Below are 19,967 nucleotides of genomic sequence, written 5' to 3'. Positions count from 1 at the left end.
AAACCTTAACAGAAGGTTTGAGCAGTTGAGAATGACTCAATAACTATTAAGAGGTGAAAGCACGCCCCATACCTTCCCAAAATGCACCAGCCACACAATCTATTTGGAGGTCTAACTTCTGATCATTCCAGGCTGAAGCTCACTTGGGAGCATGGAGCACCTTGAACAAAACCTCACTTGGGAGTCCCTGGGCATGACATCTTCTCTCTCTGCCCACAGACATCTTCTTAGAACCTATAAGGACATCAAGGATCAGGTTTCAGAACTCTGATGAAGAAGGAGGGCTGGAACTTGGAGCTGGGCCCCTTGGATGCCAAGAACCCACTAATCAGCCCCAGGAAAAAGGGTGAAGCAGGAGGGGCAGAGAAGGAAGAGGAATTGAACCCTGCCAGGAGCAACAACTCAGCCTCTCTACAACTTCCTTTTCCAAGCCATTTTGTATTCATCACTGAATGTTAGTCGTCCTTTGACAGACAAGGAATTCAAGCCCCAAGAGTGAGATGGACCCAGTATGCAAGTGGAAGAGTTCAGACCAGATGATAGTAAGAATAGCCTTCACTACTCAGTCTCCACTTGCAGGTACTGAGCTAGAACCATACATTCATTTTCTAACTGAACCCCCACTCAAAAACAAACAAAACAAAACCAAAAAACCCTCTATGAAGTAGACACCATTATCATCTCCATTTTACAAATGAAGGAATTAAGAGCTAGAAAAGTTATTTTTCTAGAAGTTCCTCAAATGACCAAACATAGTTTCCATACAACTCAAAATTCTATTCTGAGGGTAAGAAATGAAAATATGCAGGCACATAAAAACTTGTACTTGAATGTTTACAGCAGCATTATATTCATACTAGCCAAAAGTAGGATTGCCTGGGTGGTTCTGTCAGTTGGACATCTAACTCATTTTATTTTGGCTCAGGTCATGATCTCAGGGCTGCAAGGTCGAGCCCCATGTCAGGCTCCAAGCCCAGTATGGAGCCTGCTTAGGATTCTCTTTCTCCTTCTGCCCCCACCTCCACTTGTGCTGGATCGATCTCTCTCTCTCTCTCTAATAAACATTTAAAATTTTTAAAAAATAAATAAATAGGGGTTCCTGGGTGGCTCAATGGGTTAAAGCCTCTCCCTTCATCTTGGGTCATGATCCCATGGTCCTGGGATTGAACCCTGCATCGGGCTCACTGCTTAGCAGGGAGCCTACTTCCTCCTCTCTCCCTCTGCCTGCCTGCCTGTCTACTTGTGATCCCTGTCTGTCAAATAAATAAAATCAAAATCTTAAAAATAAATAAATAAATAAATAAATAACCAAAAGATAGAAACCTCTCAAATGTCCATCAACTGTCAAATGGATAAATGTTTAGCAGTTATACAATGGAATATTATTCAGTCATACAAAAAGAATGAAATACTGACAACTAGAACATGAACCACTAAAGCATTAAGCTAAGTGAACGAAGCCAGTAACAAAAGACCACATATTATGATTCCATGTATATGTAATGCCCAAAGAAGGAAATTTATGAGATGGAAAGCAAATCAGTGGTTGCTTGATTGGGAGGGAGGACGGAGGGAATTAATAGCTTAAAAGGTATAGGTTTTCTTAAGGTAATGAAAATGAAAACTGACTATAGTGAGGTTGAAAAGATGACTATACTAGAAATCATTGAATTATATACCTAAATGGGTGAATGTATGGTATGTGGATTGTATCTCCAAAAAAGACTGTTTAAAAAAAAGAAAATTTATTTTGTTCTAAATTGAATAAATAGACATTTCTCTTTGGTGCCCTGTATGTCCACACAAACTTAAAGTTTTAGTCTGATAGGTAAATTAAATCAAAAGATTGCCCAGATCCCCTGTAATAAAACGTGAGCCAGTAAAAACCAGAGCCAGACTTAGTTCTATCTTTGAAACCATTTAACTCAAAAGAATCAGAATGCTGCTTCTCCCTTGATCCTCTAGCTATCTGAAGGGTTTTTCTTCAGTACAAGGGGTATGGCCTTGACCATCTCTCCAAGACTGGAGAAGAAGGAAACAAGCTCTCTGGTGATACTGGAAGGAGGTACAAATTGACTTTAGGAAGTATGTTCATCTGTGTACCTGCAAAGATTGGAAAATTGCTTTCATTAGAAATGGTCCCCATTGGGGTGCCTGGGTGGCTCAGTGGGTTAAAGCCTCTGCCCTCAGCTCAGGTTATGATCCCAGGGTGCTGGGATCAAGCCCCATGTTGGACTCTCTGCTCTGCAGGGAGCCTGCTTCCTCCTCTCTCTCTCTGCCTGCCTCTCTGCCTACTTGTAATCTCTCTGTGTCAAATAAATAAATAAAATCTTTAAAAAAAAATTAGATGGTCTGGTGGGAGGAGTCAAGATGGCAGAGAAGTAGCAGGCTGAGACTACATCAGGTAGCAGGAGATCAGCTAGATAGCTTATCAATCCATTGCAAACACCTACAAATCTAAAAGGAGACTGAAGAGAAGAAGAGCAACAGTTCTAGAAACAGAAAATCTACCACTTTCTAAAAGGTAGGCCCACGGAGAAGTGAATCCAAAGCGATGGGAAGATAGACCGCAGGGGGAGGGGCTGGCTCCCGGCAAGCAGCAGAGCAATGGAGCACTAAATCAGGACTTTTAAAAGTCTGCTCCACTGGGGACGCCTGGGTGGCTCAGTTGGTTAAGCAGCTGCCTTCAGCTCAGGTCATGATCCCAGCGTCCTGGGATCGAGTCCCACATCGGGCTCCTTGCTCCGCAGGGAGCCTGCTTCTCCTTCTGACTCTGCCTGCCACTCTGTCTGCCTGTGCTCTCTCTCTCTCTGACAAATAAATAAAAATAAAAAATCTTTAAAAAAAAAAAAGAATGTTAAAAAAAAAAAAAAAAGTCTGCTCCACTGAAGGACATTGCTCCAGACGCTAAACCGCGGTGAAGCCCACACGGGGTCTGTGTGGCCCCAGGTCCTGCAGGGTCACAGAAGGATCAGGGGTGTCTGAGTGTCACAGAGCTCACAGGTATTAGAGCGGGGAAGCTGGCTACAGAGACAGAGCCAAGGACTGAGCTCTCAACTTGGGGTTACCTTGAACTGGTCACAGGCTGGGTGAACTTGGCGCACAGCCAGAGCAGCCAGAGGCCAGGGAGACGGGAGGGATTGAGCGCTTTTCTCTGAGGGAGCACTCAGGAGCGGGGCCCCAAGCTCTCGGCTCCGCCAGGCCGGAAATTAGGAGACCTCCATTTTCATTCCCGCCCTCTGGAACTCTACGGAAAGTGTTCAGGGAACAAAAGCTCTCCAAAGCGAACGCAAGCGGATTACTTAGCCTGGCCCCTGGTAAGGGCGGTGCAATTCTTGGGGCAAAGACACTTGAGAATCACTACAACATCCCCCTCCCCCAGAAGATCAACAAGAAATCCAGCCAAGACCAAGTCCACTTACCAAGGAGAACAGCAGAATTCCAGAGAAGGAGAAAGCAAAGCATGGAATTCATGGCTTTCTCCCCATGATTCTTTAGTCTTGCAGTTAATTTAATTTTTTAATTGTTTTTTTCTTCGTCTAATTTTTTTTAACTTTTACCCTTTCCTCTTTTAACATTTTTAACTAGTTTATGTTAACAATACCCTTCATTAAAAAAAAAATAATAATCTTTTTTGAAACTTCATTATTATAGTCATATTTTATCCTTCATTGTATCTAATTTTATTTTTTGTATACACTAGGGTTTTTTCTTCTAAAAAATTTGGGGTACAACTTCTTCTAATAGTCAAAATATACCCTAAATCTAGCTCTGGGCTTGTTATAGTCTCCAGCCTGAGCAAAATCTCTCCTCTTTCTTTTTCTTTATTCTCCCAACCAACTTACTTTATCAACTCCTTTTTTAGAAATTAAAAAAATTTTTTTTTCATCTTTATAGACATATTCCATCCCTTCATTGTATCTGCCCTTATATGAATTTTTCATTCTTTAAAATTTTGGGAGGTAATTTCTTCTAAGAGACCAAAATACTCCCCATATTAAGTGGGTGACACTGTTGTAGTCATCAGTCTAATATATATATTTTTTCTTTTTTATATTTTTTTAATTTGTTTTCTTTTTTAAATTTTTTTTCTGAACTTCTTTTTATCCCCTTTCTCCTCCCCCCCCCCATTTGGGGTCTCTTCTGATTTGGTTAAAACACATTTTCCTGGGGTCTTTGCCACCCTTTTAGTATTTTATTTGCTCCTTCATATATTCTTATCTGGACAAAATGACAAGGTGAAAAAACTCAACCACCAAAAAAAGAACAAGAGGCAGTACTGAAAGCTAGGGACCTAATCAATACGGACATTGGTAATATATCAGATCTAGAGTTCAGAATGACGATTCTCAAGGTTCTGGCCGGGCTCAAAAAAGGCATGGAAGATATTAGAGAAACCCTCTCTGGAGAGATAAAAGCCCTTTCTGGAGAAATAAAAGAACTAAAATCTAACCAAGTTGAAATCAAAAAAGCTATTAATGAGGTGCAATAAAAAATGGAGGCTCTTACTGCTAGGACAAATGAGGCAGAAGAAAGAATTAGTGATATAGAAGACCAAATGACAGAGAATAAAGAAGCTGAGCAAAAGAGAGACAAATCCTGGACCACAAAGGGAGAATTCGAGAGATAAGTGACACCATAAGATGGAACAACATTAGAATAATTGGGATTCCAGAAGAAGAAGAAAGAGAGAGGGGAGCAGAAGGTATATTGGAGAGAATTATTGTAGAGAATTTCCCTAATATGGCAAAGGGAACAAGCATCAAAATCTAGGAGGTGCAGGGAACCCCCCCTCAAAATCAATAAGAATAGGTCCACACCCCATCACCTAATAGTAAAATTTACAAGTCTTAGCGACAATGAGAAAATCCTGAAAGCAGCCCGGAAAAGAAGTCAGTAACATACAATGGTAAAAATATTAGATTGGCAGCAGACTTATCCACAGAGACCTGGCAGGCCAGAAAGAACTGGCATGATATATTCAGAGCACTAAAAGAGAAAAACATGCAGCCAAGAATACTATACCCAGCTAGACTATCATTGAAAATAGAAGGAAAGATTAAAAAGCTTCCAGGACAAACAAAACAAAGAATTTGCAAACACCAAACCAGCTCTACAGGAAATATTGAAAGGGATCCACTAAGCAAAGAGAGGCCCTAAAAGTAGTAGATCAGAAAGGAACAGAGACAATATACAGTAACAATCACTTACAGGAAATACAATGGCACTAAACTCATAACTCTCAATAGTTACCCTGAATGTTAATGGTCTAAATGCCCCAATCAAAAGACACAGGGTACCAGAATGGATTAAAAAAACAAAACCCATCAATATGCTGCCCACAAGAAACTCACTTTAGACCCGAAGACACCTCCAGATTTAAAGTGAGGGGGTGGAGAACAATTTACCATGCTAATGGACATCAGAAGAAGGCTGGGGTGGCAATCCTTATATCAGATCAATTAGACTTTAAGCTAAAGACTATAACAAGAGATGAGGAAGGACACTTTATATACTCAAAGGGTCTCTACAACAAGATCTAACAATTTTAAATATCTATGCTCCTAACACGGGAGCAGCCAACTATATAAACCAATTAGTAACAAAACCAAAGAAACACATTGACAATAATACAATTATTATATTATTACTATTATTACATTAATATAATAATACAATAATACAATTATTCCCCTCACGGAAATGGACAGATTATCCAAGCAAAAGATCAATAAGGAAATAAAGGTCCTAAATGACACACTGGACCAGAAGGACATCACAGATATATTCAGAACATTTCATCCCAAAGCAACAGAATACACATTCTTCTTTAGTGCACATGGAGTATTCTCCATAATAGATCACATCCTGAGTCATAAATCAGGTCTCAACCGGTATCAAAAGATTGGGATCATTCCCTCCATATTTTCAGATTGGGATCATTCCCTCCATATTTTCAGACCACAATGCTCTGAAGCTAGAACTCAAACAAGAGGAAATTTGTAAAGAACCCAATACATGGAGACTAAACAGCATCCTTCTAAAGAATGAATGGGTCAACCAAGATATTAAAGAAGAATTGAAAAAATTCATGGAAACAAATGATAATGAAAACACAATGGTTCAAAATCTGTGGGCCACAGCAAAGGCAGTCCTGAGAGGAAAATATATAGCAGTCCAAGCCTTTCTCAAGAAACAAGAAAGGTCTCAAATACACAACCTAACCCTCCACCTAAAGGAGCTAGCGAAAGAACAACAAAGAAAGCCTAAACCCAGCAGGAGAAGAGAAATCATAAAGATCAGAGCAGAAATCAATGAAATAGAATCCAAAAAAACAATAGAACAAATCAACGAAACTAGGAGCTGGTTCTCTGAAAGAATTAGTAAGATTAATAAACTCCTGGCCAGACTTAACAAAAAGAAAAGAGAAAGAACCCAAATAAATAAAATCATGAATGAAAGAGGAGAGATCGCAACCAACACCAAAGAAATACAAACAACTACAAGAACATATTATGAACAACTATGCCAACAAATTTGACAATCTGGAAGAAATGGATGCATTCCTAGAGACAAATAAACTACCACAACTGAACCAAGAACAAATAGAAAACCTGAACAGACTTATAACCAATAAGTATCGCCCTCGCCCCGCAAGGACGACAAGAACCCTGGTTTTGGATGCATCTTCTCTCTCTTCTCTCTCTTTATTTCCGCAAGTCTACACACTTATATACGTTTACATGACCAATCAGCAAGCAGGGTATAGGAGGGAGCAAATCAGGCTGTGCACCTAAACGAACAACTTTGCTAGCAACCAATGCTGTTTACTTCGTCTTTGGGCGTTCCGCTTAGTCTCACGAGGCAATCCTAACCTGGCAACTAGCCAGACGCCATCTTTTAATGGTGGAGGCCGCCCTGGCCAGGGGCCTGCCTCCGACATCTCCCCCTTTTTTCTTTTATGGCAGGGATCATGCCTGTCTTAGGTTGTCAGTGGCGAGGAATATCCTTACCCGTCATCAGACGGCAGATATCAATGATCTGCGTCCTGTCTTAGGTTGGTATATTTCCCCCACCAATCTTACCCGTCGTTGACTACCGATCCAGCATACTTAGCCACACTTGGGGGGATGTTCCAGCCTCGATGGCTAACAAGGCCTGCACCATGGCTTGCTGTTGCCTATGTTGCTGTCACCTCCAAATTTGCAGTTTCCTTACTAGTAGAATCAAGCCCACTACGAGGATTATCATCAGACCAATTATGCTAGCCCATTGTTTCATAAAGGTTAACACATCTTGAAATGTTTTGATTATCTTTGGGAGGGTTGCAAGCTCACCTCTGGTGTTATTTATCCTTGTTATGCCTAGTAGCAGGTGCTGAGTATAGTTTTGGAATTCTGCGGACTAATTCCCCCGCAAGTATTGGGAGAGCTGTCGGGAGACATTCTGTAAGTCACTCATATTAGTATAGGCTATGGGAGTTACACAAATTGCTGGGAAGGGTGCTATACATCCCAGTCCCAATAGGGCCCCCCATATGTCCACTTGTTCTTGAACCAAATCCACTCTCTGGTTGACTATCAGGATTCCTGCTTGCAGATGTGCATTGATCTGACTCTATGTTTGAAGGGCAGCCGCCGTTCCTTCTGCAAGGGTGTTCACAGCTTCCACAGTGGGTATAGTTGTAGCAAGCGAGACTGCTGCTGCCGTGGCAGCTGCTGTAGGTATAGCCAATGCTGTCACAACAGCGGCTGTGATACCAAAATCTTTCTTCTTTCTGGATAGCACCACCGGTAAATTGTCCTCTGGAATGGAAACTGGGATAGGAACATGGGTAGGGATACGCATAATCACAGCCAGCTTGAAGGCTGTGACATTCCAGCACTGGGAAAGATAGCAATTCTTAGTGCAATTCAATGTATCATTCAGCTCGCTAGCATTTGTTACAAGGAAAAGGAACGGGGGCCAGACGCATATGGGAGTGGGCTGATAAGTAATATTATTGGGACAGGACACATTAACTGTTGTCTCAAAGATACTAGAGTCATTTTGTTTATAAGAACAGTTGAGGAATTTGCCACCATTTAACATGGACACTGCTGAGATTTCAGTACATGTTCCTAGCAAGTTACAGACCTGCCATGCATCAAAGGGAGAGGAGGGAATATGAGAGAAGAGTTAGTCACTGGTAAAGGATATAGCCATGCTTTAACCACTGCTCACAGCTCTCTGCCTTGAGTCCGCTGCAGGAGGTGTAGCATCCCCAGAGTTATCATCAGCATCTTCAGCATCATGACTGGTGTTTGGAGGCAAGGCTGCACGCACCAGCCGCTCTGGGATCCAAATTGGAGCCTCCTTTTCCTGTGGAAAAACACATACAGACCCCCTACTCCATACTAACACTGGATCTGGTCCATTCCACTTTCCTGTGAGGATGTCCTTTCAAAGTACTAAAGGCTTAGGGGAAGCAGCAGCATCACTTGCATGTCTGTCTGCAGCTGATTTACCCGTTTTGTCCAACGTTAAAAAATTCAAAATAAAGAGAATGGTATTGAGCTTATCTTTAGGGGACCTGAAGGTGTCCCCTATTCCCCCTTTTTGTTTATAAAGCGCATTTTTTATTTTAAGATGCGCGCGCTCCACAACACCCTGTCCTTGTGGGCTATAGGGTATTCCATGTATCAAGTGAATGTCAAGTTGTTGTAGGAAGGCTTTAAAGGGTTGTGAGGTGTAGCCTGGACCATTATCTGTCTTTAATTGGCGTGGCTTTCCCCATGCCGCGAAAGCCTGTAGGCAATGGGCGATAACATCTCTGGATCCCCCCCCCCCCCCCCGCCGTATGCACTGAGGCGAAAATTTTTCCAGAGCAGGTATCTACAGAGACATGAACATATCTTAACTTTCCAAATTCTGAAACATATGTGACATCCATATGCCATATATGATTAGGTAACAAACCCTTAGGATTAACCCCCAAGGACGGTGCAGGTAGTAAGATCACGCAATTTCTGCAGGAGACTACTATGTCCCCTGCCTGTGCTTTTGTTATGTTAAATTTGAGGCGAAGAGTTAAAGCATTCTGTTTCTTCAAATCCTCCCCTAAGTGGTCCCATTGAGGTATGTTTAGCAAGCCTTCATCTAGGAACCATGGAGCTGCCTTTTCCACTGTATTCAAAAAGGCCTGAGCAGTTTTTGCTTTTACGTGGACCTTAAAGACTCCCGGCTAAATTCCGGCTCTAAGGCCGCCCCGCTTCTTATTGCAGACTTGTAAAATCCCGGCTCTAAGGCCGCCCCGCTTCTTATTGCGGACTTGTACAAGTTTCCCACCACCTTCGTTGTGGTTTTACCCCGCTTACCTGCGGACTTCTCCCTTGCAAGGTTTTTCTATTTTTACTCCCCGCTTTACCGCGGAATTCCCACTTTTGAACGTGGCTAATGTCCCCGCTTACCTGCGGACCTTTACTCCCCGCTTTCCTGTGGATTACCTTGCAAGATTCCTTTATTTAGTTCCCGGGTGCCAGCGCCATTTATCGCCCTTGCCCCACAAGGACGACAAGAACCCTGGTTCGGATGCATCTTCTCTCTCCATTTCCGCAAGTCTACACACTTATATACATTTACATGACCAATCAGCAAGCAGGGTATAGGAGGGAGCGAATCAAGCTGTGCACCTAAACGAACAACTTTGCTAGCAACCAATGCTGTTTACTTCGTCTTTGGGCGTTCCGCTTAGTCTCACGAGGCAATCCTAACCTGGCAACTAGCCAGGCGCCATCTTTTAATGGCGGAGGCCGCCCTGGCCAGGGGCCTGCCTCCGACAAATAAGGAGATTGAAACAGTGATTAAAAATCTCCAAACAAACAAAAGCCCAGGGCCAGATGGCTTCCCAGGGGAATTCTACCAAACATTTAAAGAAGAATTAATACCTATTCTCCTGAAACTGTTACAAAAAAAAGAAATGGAAGGAAAGGGCGCCTGGGTGGCTCAGTGGGTTAAGCTGCTGCCTTTGGCTCAGGTCATGATCTCAGGGTCATGGGATCGAGTCCCACATCGGGCTCTCTGCTCAGCAGGGAGCCTGCTTCCCTCTATCTCTCTGCCTGCCTCTCCGTCTACTTGTGATCTCTCTCTGTCAGATAAATAAATAAAATCTTAAAGAAAGAAAGAAAGAAATGGAAGGAAAACTTCCAAACTCATTTTATGAGGCCAGCATCACCTTGATCCAAAAACCAGATAAGGATCCCATCAAAAAAGAGAATTACAGACCAATATCCTTGATGAACACAGATGTGAAAATTCTCACCAAAATACTAGCCAATAGGATCCAACAGTACATTAAAAGGATTATTCACCACAACCAAGTGGGATTTATTCCAGGGATGCAAGGTTGGTTCAACATCCTCAAGTCAATCAATGTGATACAATACATTAATAAAAGAAAGAACAAGAACCATATGATACTCTCAGTAGATGCTGAAAAAGCATTTTACAAAGTACAGCATCCCTTCCTGATCAAAACTCTTCAAAGTGTAGGGATAGAGGGCACATACCTCAATATTATCAAAGCCATCTATGAAAAACCCACCGCAAATACCATTCTCAATGGAGAAAAACTGAAAGCTTTTCCGCTAAGGTCAGGAACACGGCAGGGATGTCCATTATCACCACTGCTATTCAACATAGTACTAGAAGTCCTAGCCTCAGCAATCAGACAACAAAAAGAAATTAAAGGCATCCAAATAAGCAAAGAAGAAGTCAAACTATCACTCTTTGCAGATGATTTGATACGATATGTGGAAAACCCAAAAGGCTCCACTCCAAAATTGCTAGAACTTGTACAGGAATTCAGTGAAGTGTCAAGATATAAAATCAATGCACAGAAATCAGTTGCATTTCTCTACACCAACAACAAGACAGAAGAAAGAGAAATTAAGGAGTCAATCCAATTTACAGTTGCACCCAAAACCATAAGATACCTAGGAATAAACCTAACCAAAGAGGCAAAGGATCTATACTCAGAAAACTATAAAGTACTCGTGAAAGAAATTGAGGAAGACACAAGAAAATGGAAAAGTGTTCCATGCTCCTGGATTGGAAGAATAAATATTGTGAAAATGTCTATGCTACCTAAGCAATCTACACATTTAATGCAATTCCTATCAAAATCCCATCCATTTTTTTTCAAAGAAATGGAACAAATAATCCTAAAATTTATATGGAACCAGAAAAGACCTCGAATAGCCAAAGGAATATTGAAAAAGAAAGCCAAAGTTGGTGGTATCACAATTCCAGACTTCAAGCCTTATTACAAAGCTGTAATCATCAAGACAGTATGGTACTGGCACAAAAACAGACACATAGATCAATGGAACAAAATAGAGAGCCCAGAAATAGATCCTCAACTCTATGGTCAACTAATCTTTGACAAAGCAGGAAAGAATGTCCAATGGAAAAAAGACAATTTCTTCAACAAATGGTGTTGGAAAAATTGGACAGCCTCATGCAGAAAAATGAAATTGGACCATTTCCTTACACCACACACAAAAATAGACTCAAAATGGATGAAGGACCTCAATGCGAGAAAGGAATCCATTAAAATCCTTGAGGAGAACACAGTCAGCAATCTCTTCCACCTCAGCCACAGCAACTTCTTCCTGGGAACATCGCCAAAGGCAAGGGAAGCAAGGGCAAAAATGAACTATTGGGATTTCATCAAGATCAAAAGCTTGCGCACAGCAAAGGAAAGAGTTAACAAAACCAAAAGACAACTGACAGAATGGGAGAAGATATTTGCAAACAACATATCAGATAAAGGGCTAGTATCCAAAATCTATAAAGAGCTTAGCAAACTCAATACCCAAAGAACAAATAATCCAATCAAGAAATGGGCAGAGGACATGAACAGACATTTCTGCAAAGAAGACATCCAGACGGCCAACAGACACATGAAAAAGTGCTTCACATCACTCAGCATCAGAGAAATACAAATCAAAACTACAATGAGATACCACCTCACACCAGTCAGAATGGCTAAAATTAACAAGTCAGGAAATGACAGATGCTGGTGAGAATGCAGAGAAAGAGGAACCCTCCTACACTGTTGGTGGGAATGCAAGCTGGGAATGCACTCTGGAAAACAGCATGGAGGTTCCTCAAAATGTTGAAAATAGAGCTACCCTATGACCCAGCAATTGCACTACTGGGTATTTACCCTAAAGATACAAACGTAGTGATCCGAAGGGGCACGTGCACCCAAATGTTTATAGCACCAATGCCCACAATAGCCAAACTATGGAAGGAACCTAGATGTCCATCAACAGATGAATGAATAAAGAAGATGTGGTGTATATATATATACAAAGGAATATTATGCAACCATCAAAAGAAATGAAATCTTGCCATTTGCCATGACGTGGATGGAACTAGAGGGTATTATGCTTAGTGAAATAAGTTAATCGGAGAAAAACAACTATCATATGATCTCCCTGATATGAGAAAGTGGAAATGCAATGTGTGGGGGGGGGGGTTGGTGGGTAGGAAAAGAATAAATGAAACAAGATGGGATTGGGAGGGAGACAAACCATAAGTGACTCTTAATCTCACAAAACAAACTGAGGGTTGCTGGGAGGAGGGGGTTAAGGAGGAGGGGGGTTATGGACATTGGGGAGGGTATGTACTATGGTGAGTGCTGTGAAGAGTGTAAACCTGGCGATTCACAGACCTGTACCTCTGGGGATAAAAATACATTATATGTTTATTAAAAAATTTAAAAATGAATTAAAAAATTAGATGGTCTGATTTTTAAAATAACTAAGAACTTCAGAGGGAAGAACCATAAATGCAATTAGAAAGACAAGGAATAGGGCTGCCTGAGTGGCTTAGTTGTCAAGTGTCTGCCTTCAGGTAGGGTCATGATCCCAGGGTCCTGGCATTGAGCCCGGCATCAGTCTCCTGCTCCATGGGAAGCCTGCTTCTCTGTCTCCCATTCCCCCTGCTTGTATTCCCTCTCTTGGTCTCTCTGTCTCTCTCTCTCTCTTTCTCTCTGTCAAATACATAAATAAATAAATCTTAAAAGAAAGAGAGAGAGATATCACCTTACACCAGTTAGAATGGCCAAAATTAGCAAGACAGGAAACAACATGTGTTGGAGAAGATGTGGAGAAAGGGGAACTCTCTTACACTGTTGGTGGGAATGCAAGTTGGTGCGGCCTCTTTGGAGAACAGTGTGGAGATTCCTCAAGAAATTAAAAATAGAACTTCCCTATGATCCTGGGTATTTACCCCAAAGATACAGATGGAGTGAAAAGAAGGGCCGTCTGTACCCCAATGTTTATAGCAGCAATGGCCACGGTCGCCAAACTGTGGAAAGAACCAAGATGCCCTTCAATGGATGAATGGATAAGGAAGATGTGGTCCATATACACTATGGAGTATTATGCCTCCATCAGAAAGGACAAATACCCAACTTTTGTAGCAACATGGATGGGACTGGAAGAGGTTATGCTGAGTGAAATAAGTCAAGCAGAGAGTCAATTATCATATGGTTTCACTTATTTGTGGAGCATAACAAAAAGCATGGAGGACATGGGAAGTTAGAGAGAAGGAGGTTGGGGTAAATTGGAAGGGGAGGTGAATCATGAGAGATTATGGACTCTGAAAAACAATCTGAGGGGTTTGAAGTGGTGGGGGGTGGGAGGTCGGGGTACCAGGTGGTGGGTATTATAGAGGGCACAGATTGCATGGAACACTGGGTGTGGTGAAAAAAATAATGATACTGTTATGCTGAAAATAAATAAATGAAAAAAATAAAAAACAAATAAATTAATTTAAAAAAAAGAAAGAGAGAGAGAGAGAAAGAAAGACAAGGAATAGATTAAATAGATTCATCTGGAAAGATAACCAGCAAACTAAAGGAAAAAGCTAAAAGATGACAAAAAGATAAAAACTATGAAAAATAATATAACAGCCACATAGGACAGAGGGAGAATATCCAGTATAAAACTAATTTGGTATATAGCAGGAAAGACCAGAATGAGAAAAGGCAATACTCGAAGAAATAATTACTATGAAACACCTAAAACAAGAGACACAGGAAGTCTTGCAAATTCCCAAGCTGGCTAAGTGGCTAAGTAAAAAGAAGTGCACTCCTCAATACATCACGGTCAAACTGCTGAACATACACACACACACAAACCCCAAACATGTAAAAAGCATACAGAAAAGAAAGATCACCCACAAAGGACTGCCAATTAAATTGATAGCTGAATTCTCAATAGCAACAATAAGATCACAATACACTGAGAGTATTACCTGCAAAGTGATTAGAGAAAGTAAAAGTCAGCCTAGAGTTCTAGACCCAGCAAAACTATCTTTCAATAATAAGGGTGAAATAAAAACATTTCTGGGGTGCCTGGGTAGCTCAGTCAGTTAGGTGCCTAGTTCTTGATTTTGGCTCAGGTCATGATCTCAGAGTGGTGAGATAGAGCCCCATGTCAGGCTTGCACTCTGTGCAGTCTGCTTAAGATTCTCTCTCTCCCTCTTCCCCTCCCCAATTCATGCTCTACACAAATAGATAGATGATAGATAGATAGACAAAATCTTCTTTAAAATTTTTAAATTAAGGCATTTCTACACAACAAAAACTGGACAGGCTCTCCAATGAACAGAACCTCACTGAAAGAACTTTTGAAAGGTATACCTCAGGAAGAATAAAATGAGTCCAAAGTGAACATCTGCATGGAGAAAAGGAATAGTGAGCAAATAATATTGTAAGCATGTGGTAAATCTAAACAAACACCAACATTAATAAGACAATAATAGTTATGACCAAAGGGGATTTTTTTGTTGTTGTTTTGAGGGGGGGGGTTGTTTGGGTTTTTTTGTTTGTTTGTTTGTTTGTTTGTTTGTTTTGGTAGCAGAGGAGGCCAGAGGAAGAGGGAGAGAGAGAATCTTAAGCAGGCTCCATGCTGGGCTCAATCTCATGACAAATCATGACCTGAGCCAAAATCAAGAGTCGGATGCTTAGCTGACTAAGCCACTCAGGCACCCCTCTTAGTGTTAAAAGTTTTAAGGTAGAACCAAATTCCCAGACAAGAATAACCTATAAGTCAAGAGGAAAGTGATTTGAGAAAGAAATACACCATGTGTCTGTAAAAGAAGTAACACTGTACAGTCCATACCAAGATAAAGACTTAGTAGAGTTAATTGAACTTCAAAGATATAAAACTATGTGACAGATTACCTACCCATATCAGTTATCCCTTCATTAATAATAGATCCCTACACTGTTTAAAGATTTTATTTTTAAGTAATCTCTACACCCACTGTAGGGCTCAAAACTACAACCCCAGTATCAAGAGTCATACATTTCCCTGACTAAGCCAGCCAGGTGCCCCAGATCCCTGTACTGTTTAATGGTAATGTGCCCAGCTAAAACCCACATTTCCCAGCCTCTTTTGAAGATAAATGAAATATAAACCAAGTCATTGAATAAAGCACCTAGAAAAGCTCCTTAAAGGAAGATGACGCTGAGGGAAAGGTCTCCCTTTTGGTCCCTTGCTCTTTCCCTTCTTCTTGTCTACAATTCAGTGAGATGGCTAGAGCTCTGGCAACCATTCTGTAAACAATAGATAGCCTCCAACTTAAAACATTAGGGCAAACAACCAATAGACTAAACGTAAGGAAAACAGAAGAAAGAATTTAATAAATCCAGGGCCAGGAATATCTAATTAATAAATATACTAATTACAAAGTAAGACACGAATATTAATACATGCAAGAGCTTTCTGAAACAACAAATGTAAGTTATTAGCTAACCTATTCAAGAAAAAAATAGGAGGAAGCACAAATGCATAACATAAAAAAATAAAAATGGGATATCACTAGCATGGAGTAACTAAAAGAATCGTACCTAGACTACTTTTCCCAGTGATATGGAAGTAAATTTGATACTTGAATAGATTATTTTCTCAGAAAATGAAAATTAACAAAACTGGCCTCAGGAGAGATAGGAAAGTTTAAATAGAACAATCACAGTAATTAACATAAAGAAAGCTATAAAAAGGCCAACCCTCCCTCAAAGAGCACCAAACCCTGATGTTTTCACATAATTTTACCAAAACTTCAGGAAACAGATAATTTCAGTGCTATGTAAACTGTATCACAATGAAAAGGAAAAGTAATAATAGAATTTTTAAAAGGGTAATAACTATAGACAATAGCAGTTTTTCTTAATCGTAAGAGAATACTATGAATAACTTTAGACCAATAAATTTTAAAATGAATAATTGATCAAAAGGACACATTTATTTAAAAAATAATTTGGTGGGCACCTGGGTGGCTCAGTTATTAAGCGTCTGCCTTCCGCTCAGATCAGGATCCCAGGGTCCTGGGATCGAGCCCTGCATCAGGCTCCCTGCTCCTAGAGAAGCCTGCTTCTCCCTCTTCCACTCCCTGCTTGTGTTCCCTCTCTCACTGTGTCTCTCTCTTTCTCAAATAAATAACTAAAATCTTTTTTAAGGGCGCCTGGGTGGCTCAGTGGGTTAAGCCGCTGCCTTCGGCTCAGGTCATGATCTCAGGGTCCTGGGATCGAGGCCCGCATCGGGCTCTCTGCTCAGCAGGGAGCCCGCTTCCCTCTCTCTCTCTGCCTGCCTCTCCATCTACTTGTGATTTCTCTCTGTCAAGTAAATAAATAAAATCTTTAAAAAAAAAAAAAAGATTCTAGTCATTCTCTATAAAAAAAAAATAAAATAAAAATAAAATCTTTTTTAAAAATAAATAAAATAAAAATAAAATTTGGTTTGATTTCTTGATGGCTAATGATGAATGAACATTTTTCCATGTCTCTGTTAGCCATTTGTATGTCTTCTTTGGAGAAGTGTCTGCTCATGTCTTCTGCCCCTTTTTTGACTTGATTATCTGTTTTTTGGGTGTTGAGTTTGAGAAGTTCTTTATAGATCTTGGATACCAGCCCTTTATCTGTAGTGTCATTTGCAAATGTCTTCTCCCATTCTGTGGTTTTCCCCTTTGTTTTGTTGACTATTTCCTTTGCTGTGCAGAAGTTTTTTTATCTTGATGAACTCCCAAAAGTTTGTTTTCACTTTTGTTTCCCTTGCCTTTAGATAAGAGTTTTGGAAAAAGTTGCTGTGGCCCAGGTCAAAGAGGGTACCGCCTATGTTCTCCTCTAAAGTTTGATGGATTCCTGTCTTACCATTGAGGTCTTTCATCCACGTAGAGTTTATCTTTGAGTATGGTGTAAGAGTATGGTTGAGTTTCATTCTTCTGTATATAGCTGTTCAATTTTCCCAGCACCATTTATTGAAGAGATTGTCTTTCTTCCACTGGATATTTTTTCCTTCTTTGTTGAAGATTAGTTGACCATAGAATTGAGAGCCCATATTTGGGCTCTCTATTCCGTTCCATTGGTCTATGCGTCTCTTTTTGTCCCAATACCATACTGTCTTGGTAATCACAGTTTTGAAAATATAGCTTGAAATCAGGCAAAATGATGCCCCTAGCTTTGTTTGTTTGTTTGTTCCAACATTTCCTTGGCGACTTGGGGTCTTTTCTGGTTCCGTACAAATTTTAGGTTTGTTTGTTTCAGCATTTTGAAAAATGCTATTGTTATTTTGATTGGGATGGTGTTAAAGAATAAATTGCTTTGGGCAGCATAGTCATTTTAACGATGGTTATTCTTCTGATCCATGAGCATAAAATGTTTTTCCAACTTTTTGTGTTTTCTTCAATTTCTTTCATGAGTGCTTATTAGTTCCTAGAGCATAGATCTTTTACCTCTTTGTTTAGGATTATTCAAAGGTATCTTATGGTTTCAGTGCTATTGTAAATGGAATTGATTCTCTAATTTCTCTTTCTATAGTTTCATTGCTAGTGTAAAAGAAAGCAAGTGATATTTGTGCATTGATTTTGTATCCCGCCACATTACTGAATTGCTGTACAAGTTATAGTAATTTGGGGGAGAGGACTTTTGGGTTTTCCACATACAGTATCATGTCATCTGCGAAAAGAGAGAGTTTGACTTCTTCTTTCCTAATATGAATACCTTTTACTTCTTTTTGCTGTCTGATTGCTGTTGCTAGGACTTCTAGGACTATTTTGAACAACTGTGGTGAGAGTGGGTATCCTTGTCACGTTCCTGATTTCAGTGGGAAGGCTCTCAGCTTTTCCCATTGAGAATGATATTTGCTGTGGGGTTTTCACGGATGGATTTAATGAAGTGGAAGAATGTTCCCTCTATCCCTATACTCTGAAGAGTTTTTATCAGGGAATGATGCTGTATTTTATCAAATGCTTTTTCTGCATCAATTGAGAGGACCATGTGGCTCTTGTCTTTTCTCTTATTTGTGTGTTCCATCACATTGATTGATTTGCAAATGTTGAACCACCCTTGCATCTCAGGGATAAATCCCACCTGGTCATGATGGATAATCCTTTTAATGTACTGTTGGATCCTATTAGCTAGGATCTTGTTGGGAATTTTGGCATCCATATTCTTGAGGGATATTGGTCTGAAATCTCCTTTTTGATGAGGTCTTTGCCTGGTTTGGGGAACAAGGTAATGCTGGCTTCATAGAAAGAGTCTAGAAGTTTTCCTTCTGTTTCTATTTTTTTGAAACAGCTTCAGGAGAATAGGTATTATTTCTTCTTTAAATGTTTTGTAGAATTCCCCCAGGGAATCCATCAGGCCCTGGACTCCTGTTTCTTGGGAGGTTTGTGATCACAATCTTCAATCTCATTACTAGTTATTGGCTTATTCAAGTTGTCAAGTTCTTCCTGTTTCAGTCTTAGAGGTTTATAGGTTTCCAGAAATGCATCCATTTCTTCTAGGTTACTAAACTTACTGGCATCTAGCTGTCAATAATAATTTCTGATGATTATTTCTTTTTCCTTGGCATTAGTTTTGATCTCCACTCCCTCCTTCATTCATAATTTTATTAATTTGGGTCTTTTCTCTTTTCTTTTGGATAAGTCTGGCCAGTGGTTTATCAATCTTATTAATTCTTTCAAAGAACCAGCTTCTAGTTTCATTAATGTGTTCAAATCAAAACCACACCAAGATACCACCTTACACCAATTAGAATGGCAAAATTTGACAAGGCAAGAAACAACTAATGTTGGAGAAGATGTGGAGAAAGGGGAACCCTCTTACACTGTTGGTGGAATGCAAACTGCTGCGGCCACTTTGGAAAACAGTGCAGAGGTTCCTCAAAAAATTAAAAATAGAGCTACTCTATGACCCAGCAATTGCACTACTGGGTATCTACCCCAAAAGATACAGATGTAGTAAAAAGAAGGGCCATATGCACCCCAATGTTCATAACATCAATGTCCACAATAGCCAAAATGTAGAAAGAGCCAAGATGCCCTTCAGCAGAGGAATGGATAAAGAAGATGTGGTCCATATACACAGTGGAATATTACTCAGCCATCAGAAAGGATGAATACCCAACTTTTGCAACAACTTGGATGGGACTGGAGGAGATTATGCTAAGTGAAATAAGTCAAACCGAGAAAGTCAATTATCATATGGTTTCACTTATTTGTGAAATATAAGGAACAGCATGGAGGACATTAGGAGAAGGGAACAATGAAGGAGGAGAAATTGGAGTGGGAGACGAACCATAGGAGAGAAAAGAGATGGACTCCAGGAAAGAAATGGAGAGTCTTAGAAGGGATGGGGTGGGAGGATGGGTGAGCTTGTTGATGGGTATTAAAGAAGGCATGGATTGTATGGAGGACTGGGTGTCTTACACAAACAATGAATCATGGAACAGTACATCAAAAACAAACGATGTACTGTTATGGTGACTAACAACACAATAAAAAAAGATTTTAATTTTGAAGAAATGGGCAATTGCATAAGAATGTAATTTACTGGGCCACCTAGGTGGCTCAGTCAGTTAAGCATCTATCTTCAGGTCAGGTCATGATCTCCTGGCCCTGGGATCCAGCCC

This window comes from Mustela lutreola, chromosome 10 (assembly GCF_030435805.1).
Source record: "Mustela lutreola isolate mMusLut2 chromosome 10, mMusLut2.pri, whole genome shotgun sequence".
Taxonomy (NCBI): Eukaryota; Metazoa; Chordata; class Mammalia; order Carnivora; family Mustelidae; genus Mustela; species Mustela lutreola.
The sequence above is the reverse complement of the archived record's forward strand: the minus strand, read 5'-3'. Positions refer to the sequence as shown.